General features: G+C 37.7%; 1 non-coding gene across 1 annotated transcript; it reads right to left on the bottom strand.

The window, feature by feature from the left end:
* Positions 1-6,226: 6,226 nt before the first annotated feature.
* On the bottom strand, positions 6,227-6,333 carry LOC124886952. The gene has a single exon (XR_007044348.1). It is a non-coding gene; the product is annotated as a small nucleolar RNA R71 (small nucleolar RNA).
* Positions 6,334-8,884: the final 2,551 nt, after the last annotated feature.

Below are 8,884 nucleotides of genomic sequence, written 5' to 3'. Positions count from 1 at the left end.
GCCGCCTTGGAAACCTCTACATCCTTATTCTTTCTTCTCTTTCTATTCTTCCTCGACCTCTTACTACCTTCACCTTCAGCTGCTGGTTCTTTTCCCTTGGTACCTTAAATATTTGGCACCTCCTACTCCTAAATCTTCTCAATAATAGGGTAAGTAGGGAATGACCGCGCATGCATATCCTCCATCTATTGTAGGCCAGAGCACAACCAACTTCTCATGTATGCCTTGCAAATTTGGAGAATAAATTCCTGCCAATTTTAGTTGATTTTTCTTTCAAACCCATCAAATTAGGTCTACACACCTCTAACCTCCCCCTAAATATCCCTATTAACCCATGACTATACTTGCTGCTCAATATTAGTCACCGCTCGCTCAAGTGTGCCTAAATTTTTAAGCATATTAGCCAAGAAGGCCCACTGGACTAGACCATAGCTAGCGGAAGCTATCCAAGATTTGAATGGTCTCACTATAAGAGGTGGTTTCAAAGTTTAAGAAGTATCGGCTGCATCTGTCGAGGCTTGAGGCTTGGACTGGGCAATCTCAGTAGGGGTATAACAAACAACGATAATCTTAGAGTATCAATACCATGCCCTCCGACCTGAAATGCCTCCTAGAGTAAAGTGACCCCCCACCTTTGCCTTGAATATAGGTTTAGAAAAATATCATATCAATCCAAAATTTGTAGTCCTCAAAACCTAAAAGAATTGATCTACTCCCGAGATCTCTCACATACCTTGATCTAAATATAGCTACGTTAATAGGCATAGGAAGGCTAACACTATGTTTTTTCTCATGCCTGATCACAAATATATGAAGCTATAATCTTAGCTACTTCAATCTCGTATCCCTCCATGATGCCTGCAAACAGGATGGCTCGGTTAGGACTAAGCATATTGTCCTTATTTATGGGACTCAAACAATGACGCACTAGTATCCACGACACCTTTACAGTAAAATTCAGACAACTCTTCATGATCCACATTGAGGAAAAGTGCCTTTTCCTACCTCATTATAATAATCCCAACCATCTATCAAAAATTAGTGTACCTATTTTTTGTCTGAATCTATTTCATCTTTACTTTCTGCATTTCATGTATGCGGTGATCAGTCTTAGTAGTTTTAGTAAACAATTAGAAATCTAAGCCGTGAAGAAACCTAGAGATAGTTTATGTTGACATGTCAACCAAACACCTCCGATCATAACTATAACCAGGGGTTCATCAGCCTTTGAAAAATGCCTTTGTGGATAAAGCTACTTTAGTTTTATCTGATACGTAGCATAAAATTCCATTACCAATGCTGGGCTATACTATCAAACAGTTCTTGTTATCCACTTGAAGTGATATTATCTAAAACATACAGGGATCAAGGGATTACTTATTCACATTTGTTAAGCCATTTGGATAAAAGTTGAAAAATTTCAAGAACGGCCTATGATCCTTTCCTGAATGGCTACCCTACAACCTAGGTAAGACTAACCAGGCAAGTTCTGGATTTCATACACAAAGGGAACTAAGTAATATCTCACATACACATAGCACGTGGTTGCATCACAAGCTACTACATATCTGGTTTATGCCAATGTTAGATATGATTATTATGTCCCTAATACTAATTATATAACAAGATTCACAATCCTCACATATGTATACATAATACATTTTTAAAAGCATATTTTCGAAGGGGTATTATTTTTCTCACACAATATTTAAGTACAAACACATTAGACATATCAACCACCTTAGGTACTTGTTTTTCTCCTAGCTAAATACAAACACATACAAAAAAACAAAAAAATAAAATACGACATAATATTTCCTAGACATTCCAATTCTATAATTATACTGCAGCCAATGGGAACAGAAGCATGACAACAAAAACCCACAGTGGCTGTGGTACACCCCACCCCTAACTAAAAGACGACGCACTATCCCTAGTGTATGACTATAATATAAAACAAATGGAATGAGGACATTCCTGGGCGCATAGGTGGTGGATCATAAAGTCTCAATATGGGGAGAGGTAGAAAGGGCACCACTCTGATCAATCATGGTCCAAGAAGTGACTGAGACATTCACATTAACAGTGGCATGAGGATGGTCAGTGTGCTTAATAGTGTCTCTGGAGGCAGAGAGGTACTCCCACTATCGACTATCGACTCTCGCCACCATCTCATGGACCCTCAACTGGTGGTCCTATGTAGTCTAAACACTGGCCGCCTTGGAAACTTCCATATCCTTATTTTTTCTTCTCTTAATCTTCTTCTTCGACCTCTCACCACCTTCACCTTTAGCTGCTGGTTCTTTTTTATTGATGCCTTAAATATTTGGCACCTCTTCCTCCTAAATCTCCTCAATAATAGGGTAAGTAGGGAACGACCATGCCTCTATATCCTCTATCACATCCCAAAGCACAACCAACTTCTCATGTATGCCTGGCAAATATGGAGACTAAATGCCTGCCAATTCTATTTGATGGTCCTTTCAAACCCATCAAATTTGGTATACACACTCCTAATATCCCACTAAATATCCCTATTAACCCATGACTATACTCCCTGCTTAATATTGGTCTCCCCCCACTCAAGTGTGCCTAATTTTTTAAGCACATTAGACACAAAGGCCCGCTGGACTAGAGCATAGCCAGTTGAAGCTATCCTATATTTGAATAGTCTCAGTACAGGAGGTGGTTTCAAAGTTTTTGAAGTACCGGCTACATATGTAAAGACTTGAGGCTCGAACTGGGTAGTCTCAGCAGGTATAACAAACAATGATAATCCTGGAGTATCAATACTATGCCCTCCAAAATGAAATGCCTCCCAGGGTAAAGTGGACCCCACATTTTCCTTGGAGATGGGTTTAACAAAATATCACATCAATCCCAAATTTATAGTCCTCAAAACCTAAAAGAATTATTCTACTCTTGGTATCTTTCACATACCTTGATCTAAATACAGCTACATCATTAGGGATGGAAAGGCTAACACTATGTTTGTTCTCATGCCTGATCACAAATCTATTGAGCTATAGTCTTAGTTGCATCAATCCTGTAGCCCTCCATGATTTAGGACGGCTCGGTTAGGACTAAGCATATTTTCCCTATTTATGGGTCTCAAATAATGATGCACTAGCGTCCACCACGTGTTTGTAATAAAATTCAGACTACTCTTCGTGATCCACGTTGAGGTAAAGTGCCTCCTCCTGCATCATTCCAATAATCCCAACCATCTATATAAAATTAGTGTACTTATCTTCTGTCTGAATCTATTTCATCTTCACTTTCTGCATTTTATCTATGTGGTGATCAATATCAGTAGAGTTAGCAAAAAATTAGAAATCTGAGCCATGAAGAAACTTGGAGATGGTTTGTGTTGAGATGTTAACCAAACACCTTCGATCATAACTACAACCAAGGGGTTACCACCCTTTGACAAATGCCTTTGTGGATAAAGCTACTTCAACTTTATCTGATATGTAGCATAAAATTCCCTTGCAAATGCTAGGCTATACTATCTAAGAGTTCTAGTTATCCACTCGAAGTGATATTATATGAAACATACCCCAAAGTCTGGAGTCTTAGACATGCTTATAGTACTCATCTTGGGATTTAAGTAGAACCCTCTCTTTAGTATTTGAGTGGAATAAGTGATGTCACTCTATCACACATAGAGTACCTGCATCCCGAGGTATCTTTACCGATTAATGATGGACAATAAGGCAATATTAATTTGCATTGGCTTAACAGGTGGAGAAGGAGGTAATACCTTATTGGGATATAACTAGAACCACTTTCCTCATCCTCATCATCATTAGACCTTTTATTATTTTATTTTGCATTCTCTAAACCACTATATGCATCATTAGCTTTCTCATCCTCATCCTTAGGGTTAGCCTCTAACTCACCATCCTCTTTAGACTAAGACTGTGAGTGTGGTTGCGATTGGTGATCTTGGGCAGATTTATAAGTTCAAAGCACCAATATGCACCTAGATTTGGACTTGTTTTGAGAACTTTGGCATAAATTCTTGATTATATTTTAGATTTAATTCCATTTTATGCCTAATGGATATGATTAGCACTTTCAGGCTAAAATCTTAAAGAATTAGATGCAATTGGATACAGTGATGATATGGAATGATTGAAGGAATAAAAGGTATTGGAATATAGCTAAAAAAGGCAAGCTGGAAGTCAGAAATTCTCATTTGCAGAGTCTCCGAGTCGTTCTAACCACCAACATAGCATTTTTCAAATTCCAGTGGAGGAGCGCAATAGTGGTGCATTGCGAAGAGGCTAAAATTCCTATTTGGCAAAATCCAGTATTGGTCCATAATTATGGCATGTTATGGGGAAGAAGGAAGTCATAGTTGTCACTTTCCAGTATAGGTTTGCAATTTCACTGCATCGCGGTGCAGGCCCAGGTGCAATTTTGTGCGACCTGGAAGTTTAGCGCATTGTGAAGGAAAGATATTTCACAAATGTCTAAATCCAGTGGCTCACCGCGATAGAGGCGCATCGCGGTGTCGGTGTATTTCATAATTTCACTGAATAGTTGAATTCCATGATTGCCTAGATTTTGATAGGAAATGGCATTGGATAATATGCCGCGATGCGCCGACTAGAAAAATTGGGAAGATTTTTAGTACTTTGTTCCAGCTATAAAAGGTAAAATCCAGGATTATTTGGGGGACTTTTGGCAAGTATTGGAGCGGTCGAAAAGCACAAAGTTCTCTCTTCTAAGGTTCTTAGACATTCTTCTCAACTTCTTTACTTCAAGATTTATTCTTGGTATGATTAATTACTTATTTTAGATGTTGAATTCAAACATAAGTGTCTAAATACCCTTGTTCTGGGGTTGAGGACAAGAGCATGATTACTTTTTGATATTCTTTATAGTAGTTTCTTTTTGTATCATCATCTGGGTTGTTCTTAATTTCTTGAGATTTCTATTTTGATTAGTGGCCACCATTAGAATAAATTTATATTTCTATGTGAATCTGGGAGAAAAATCATAGGATAGAACAAAGAAATTAAAGAGTAAGGTTCTTACCCTTTTATGAAATAAGGGGTTTGAATTAGCCTCTAGGATAGAGATATACCTAGAAGCCTTATTTGGTTCAATTTCAAGAAGATAACTTTATGAATCTAGAAGAATAGTTGTATCTCTACAAGAGTTGTAGTTGCAATATTCAATAGATAGAATATTTGAGGTCGGGAGACCACGGTCGTTACATAAACCTTGCGAATCAACAACCTGATAATCAATTAGACTGCTATAAGAATAGTGATTTGTAAGATTATTCAAAATCCTCAACCCTAGACTTCTCATCATTACTGTTTACAACCGTTTCTTGCTTCACTCTAGTCACTAATTGTTATTTTTTATTTAATAATTTACTTTTTCATTCTCAAATTCACAACATCTTGACACGCTACAATACTCAATACTCATTGTCTAAAACTAAAAGTTGGTTGAATTTCTAGATTTTTAGTCCTTGTGGGAATTATATATAATTGTCTAAATCACTATATTACTTATACGATCACGTGCACTTGCGTGTGCGTCTGAGTCGCAATAAGTTTTTGGCGCCATTGTCGGGGACTAATATAATTAGTAAATTCCTAAATTTTTGGTTTTTGATATTAAGTCTAAGTGTTAACAACTTGATCTTAGCGACTGAATTTTTGCAGGTTTAACTGAACACAGGACTGGCGAGAGACAAAGAATTGGTAGAGCCATTTGCAGAACCAGAACAGATCTTTCAAAATAGGCGAAGAATGGTTGAACAAAGAAATGAACCAGTTGATCTAAATGCCAAAAATTTCCCATCTCCTCTTATTCCAGTTGATCTTGCTTAACCAGCGGCTACACCTATTCATGAGGTGGCAATCCCAATCACGAACCATGTGATGAACAGTATTCGCAAGCTCAAACCAGGTGGTCAATTTGAATTGAAGCAAAATATGGTGCAATTACTGAATTCAGTGGCGAAATTTCATGGTCTTTCACACGAAGATCCACAACATCACATACAGACCTTCCTAGAAATAAGCGATACTTACATTCCTGAAGGGGCGAGTTCTGATTATATCAGATTGACACTCTTTCCTTTTTCCCTAATGGGGGAAGCAAAAGGGTGGTTAAATGCTGAACCACCCTCTCTATCACTTCATGGGAAGATCTAGCTCAGAAATTCCTTATTCGATTCTTTCTATCTGGGAATACTGCATGCTTGAGGAGTAAGGTCTTGAGTTTCAGACAGAAAGAAGGAGAGAATCTCTACCAAGCTTAGGAGAGATTTAAGGGTACGCTTAAAAATTGCCCTCACCATCATCAGTCTAATGATGTTCTTGTTCATACTTTCATTAGGGATTGGAACCACATATGAAGATTCTCTTGGATTCAGCAGCAGGTGGAAAGGCTCTAAAAAAACTTATAAAGAATTGTACATACTGCTGAATCAGATTTCATAAGGGAATCCTGACCGGTATACTAATTCAAGGAGCACTCCTAGGAAGGTTGCAGGGGTATTGGAGGTAGACTAGTTCACTGCATTACAAGCACAGATTGCAGTCATACAAAATCATATGATTACTCAGCTTAATAACATAAAGTTGGGAGTTACACAAATAGTAGCAATAGCTAATGCAGTCTAAATAATGAATTATTAGTGTGATATTTGTGGAAGTAGTGAGCACACAATAGATGCATGTTCTGTTAATCTAGATTCTTTCAACTATGTGGGAAATGTAAATCTATAGGGACAATAAAATTTTGGTAATACGTATAATCCCAACTGGAGAAACCATCCTAATTTCTCATGGGGTTGAAATCAGGCACAAAATGCAAATCAGAAAAGGGACCAGTGCAACCAAATCAACAGCCGACTCAGAAAAATCAAGATAATTCTTAAGCTAGCAATATGGAAGAGTTAATGAAGCAGTTTATAGCTCAACAAGCACAGTTTGCAGCAGAAATAAAGGCTCAACAGGTACAATTTGCAGCAAAGTTAAAGAGTCAATAATTACTTATGAGAAATCTAGAGTTGAAACTGGGTCAAATTGCAGGAGCAAAGCATACAAGACCTCAAGGAGCATTACTTAATGATACAGAGGTAAATCATAAGCCGGTGAATACAGTTATAACAAGGAGTAGGCTGCAAACTAAGGAGACAATTCAGGAGCAAGTGAGTCCCAGAGTCATTGATGACAGTTCTAAAGACAATATGAAGAAAGAAGTCAAGGAAAAAGCTGCAAGTGATGAAATTCATGTGGACAAGAAGTCCCCCCTTACCCTTTCCTCAAAGGTCAAGAAAGCATCAAGAGGAGGCTAGTTACTAGAAATTCTTAGATCTTCTAAAGCAGATTCAAGTAAATCTTCCTCTTGTTGACATTCTGCAGAGTGTGCCAAACTATGCAACATACTTAAAGGATATAGTTACAAATAAGAATAGGTTTACTGACTATGTTACAGTTGTACTTACTGAGGAGTGCACATCCAAGATTCAAAATAAATTACCCATGAAGCTAAAGGATCCAGGTAGTTTCACTTTATAGATTACCATCGGACAGACCATTAGTGCTCGTGGATTGTGTGATTTAGGGGCTAGCATCAATATTATGCCCACATCTTAGTACCAAAAAATGGGTCTTAGGAGTCCCAAACCCACTACTATTATTTTGCAGTTGGCAGATAGGCCCCTTGCTAGGCCTGATGGTAATATCAAAGATGTCTAGGTACAAGTGGGATCCTTAATATTTTCAGTGGATTTTGTAATTCTTGACTTCGAAGCTGATCTTATTGTTCTATTTATTTTGGGACGACCCTTCTTAGCAACAGGACAATTATTAGTTGATGTAGCAATAGGAAAAATGACAATGGAGTATGATAAAGTGGAGGTTTTTGATATGTATAAAGAGCTAAAATTACCAGCTATATATGAGGAGTTGTCGGCTATATCTATTATCTATTTTGAGTCTGATCAGAGGTTGTTATTGATAGATGATCCCTTAGAGCGAGCTTTGGTAGGTCATGATCTTTATGGAGATGTGAAAGCATTGACATTAGTCCAATTCATGAATTTGGCGCTTATTCAAACTAGAAAATTGCCTTTTGAGCCATTGAACAGATCGATTGATCCATCCCTCAAAGCTTCAATTGATGAAGCTCTAAAATTAGAGCTTAAGGTTTTTCCTCCTCACTTGAAATATGTTTATCTTGGTAATAATGATACCTTTTCTATTATTTTGTCTGCAAAATTATCTAATATGCAGGTATAAGAATCAATAATAGTGTTATAAAAGAGAAAGAAGGCGATCGAGTGGAAAATGACTGACATTACAGGACTAAATCCAAATTTTTGCATGCATAAAATACATATAGAGGAAGGTTTCAATCCAAGAGTGCAGCAACAATACAGCTTGAATCCAGTGATGAAAGACGTGGTGCGGAAAAAGGTCATTAAGTCGCTCGATAATGGGATTGTTTATCCAATTTCAGACAACAAGTTAGCGAGCCCAATATATTGTGTCCCAAAAAAAGGTGGGGTGACCGTGGTTACTAATGAAGGAAATGAGATAATCCCCACTCAAATGGTGACTGGATGAAGAATTTGTATCAACTACCTGATGCTAAATAAAGCTACAAGGAAGGATAACTATCCTATTCCTTTCATTGATCAAATATTGGATAGGTTGGCAGGGCAGGAGTATTATTGTTTTCTTGATGGTTACTTAGGCTATAATCAAATCACCATCGCTCCCGAGGAATAAGAGAAGACGAGTTTTACTTGCCCATATGGTACCTATGCCTTTAGATGTATGCCCTTCGGCCTTTGCAATATACCTGCAATGTTTCAGAGATGTATGATGTCAATCTTCTATGACAT

Source organism: Capsicum annuum, chromosome 8 (assembly GCF_002878395.1).
Source record: "Capsicum annuum cultivar UCD-10X-F1 chromosome 8, UCD10Xv1.1, whole genome shotgun sequence".
NCBI classification, from domain to species: Eukaryota; Viridiplantae; Streptophyta; class Magnoliopsida; order Solanales; family Solanaceae; genus Capsicum; species Capsicum annuum.
Note: the sequence above shows the minus strand (reverse complement) of the source record. Positions and strands in the feature narration are given on the sequence as shown.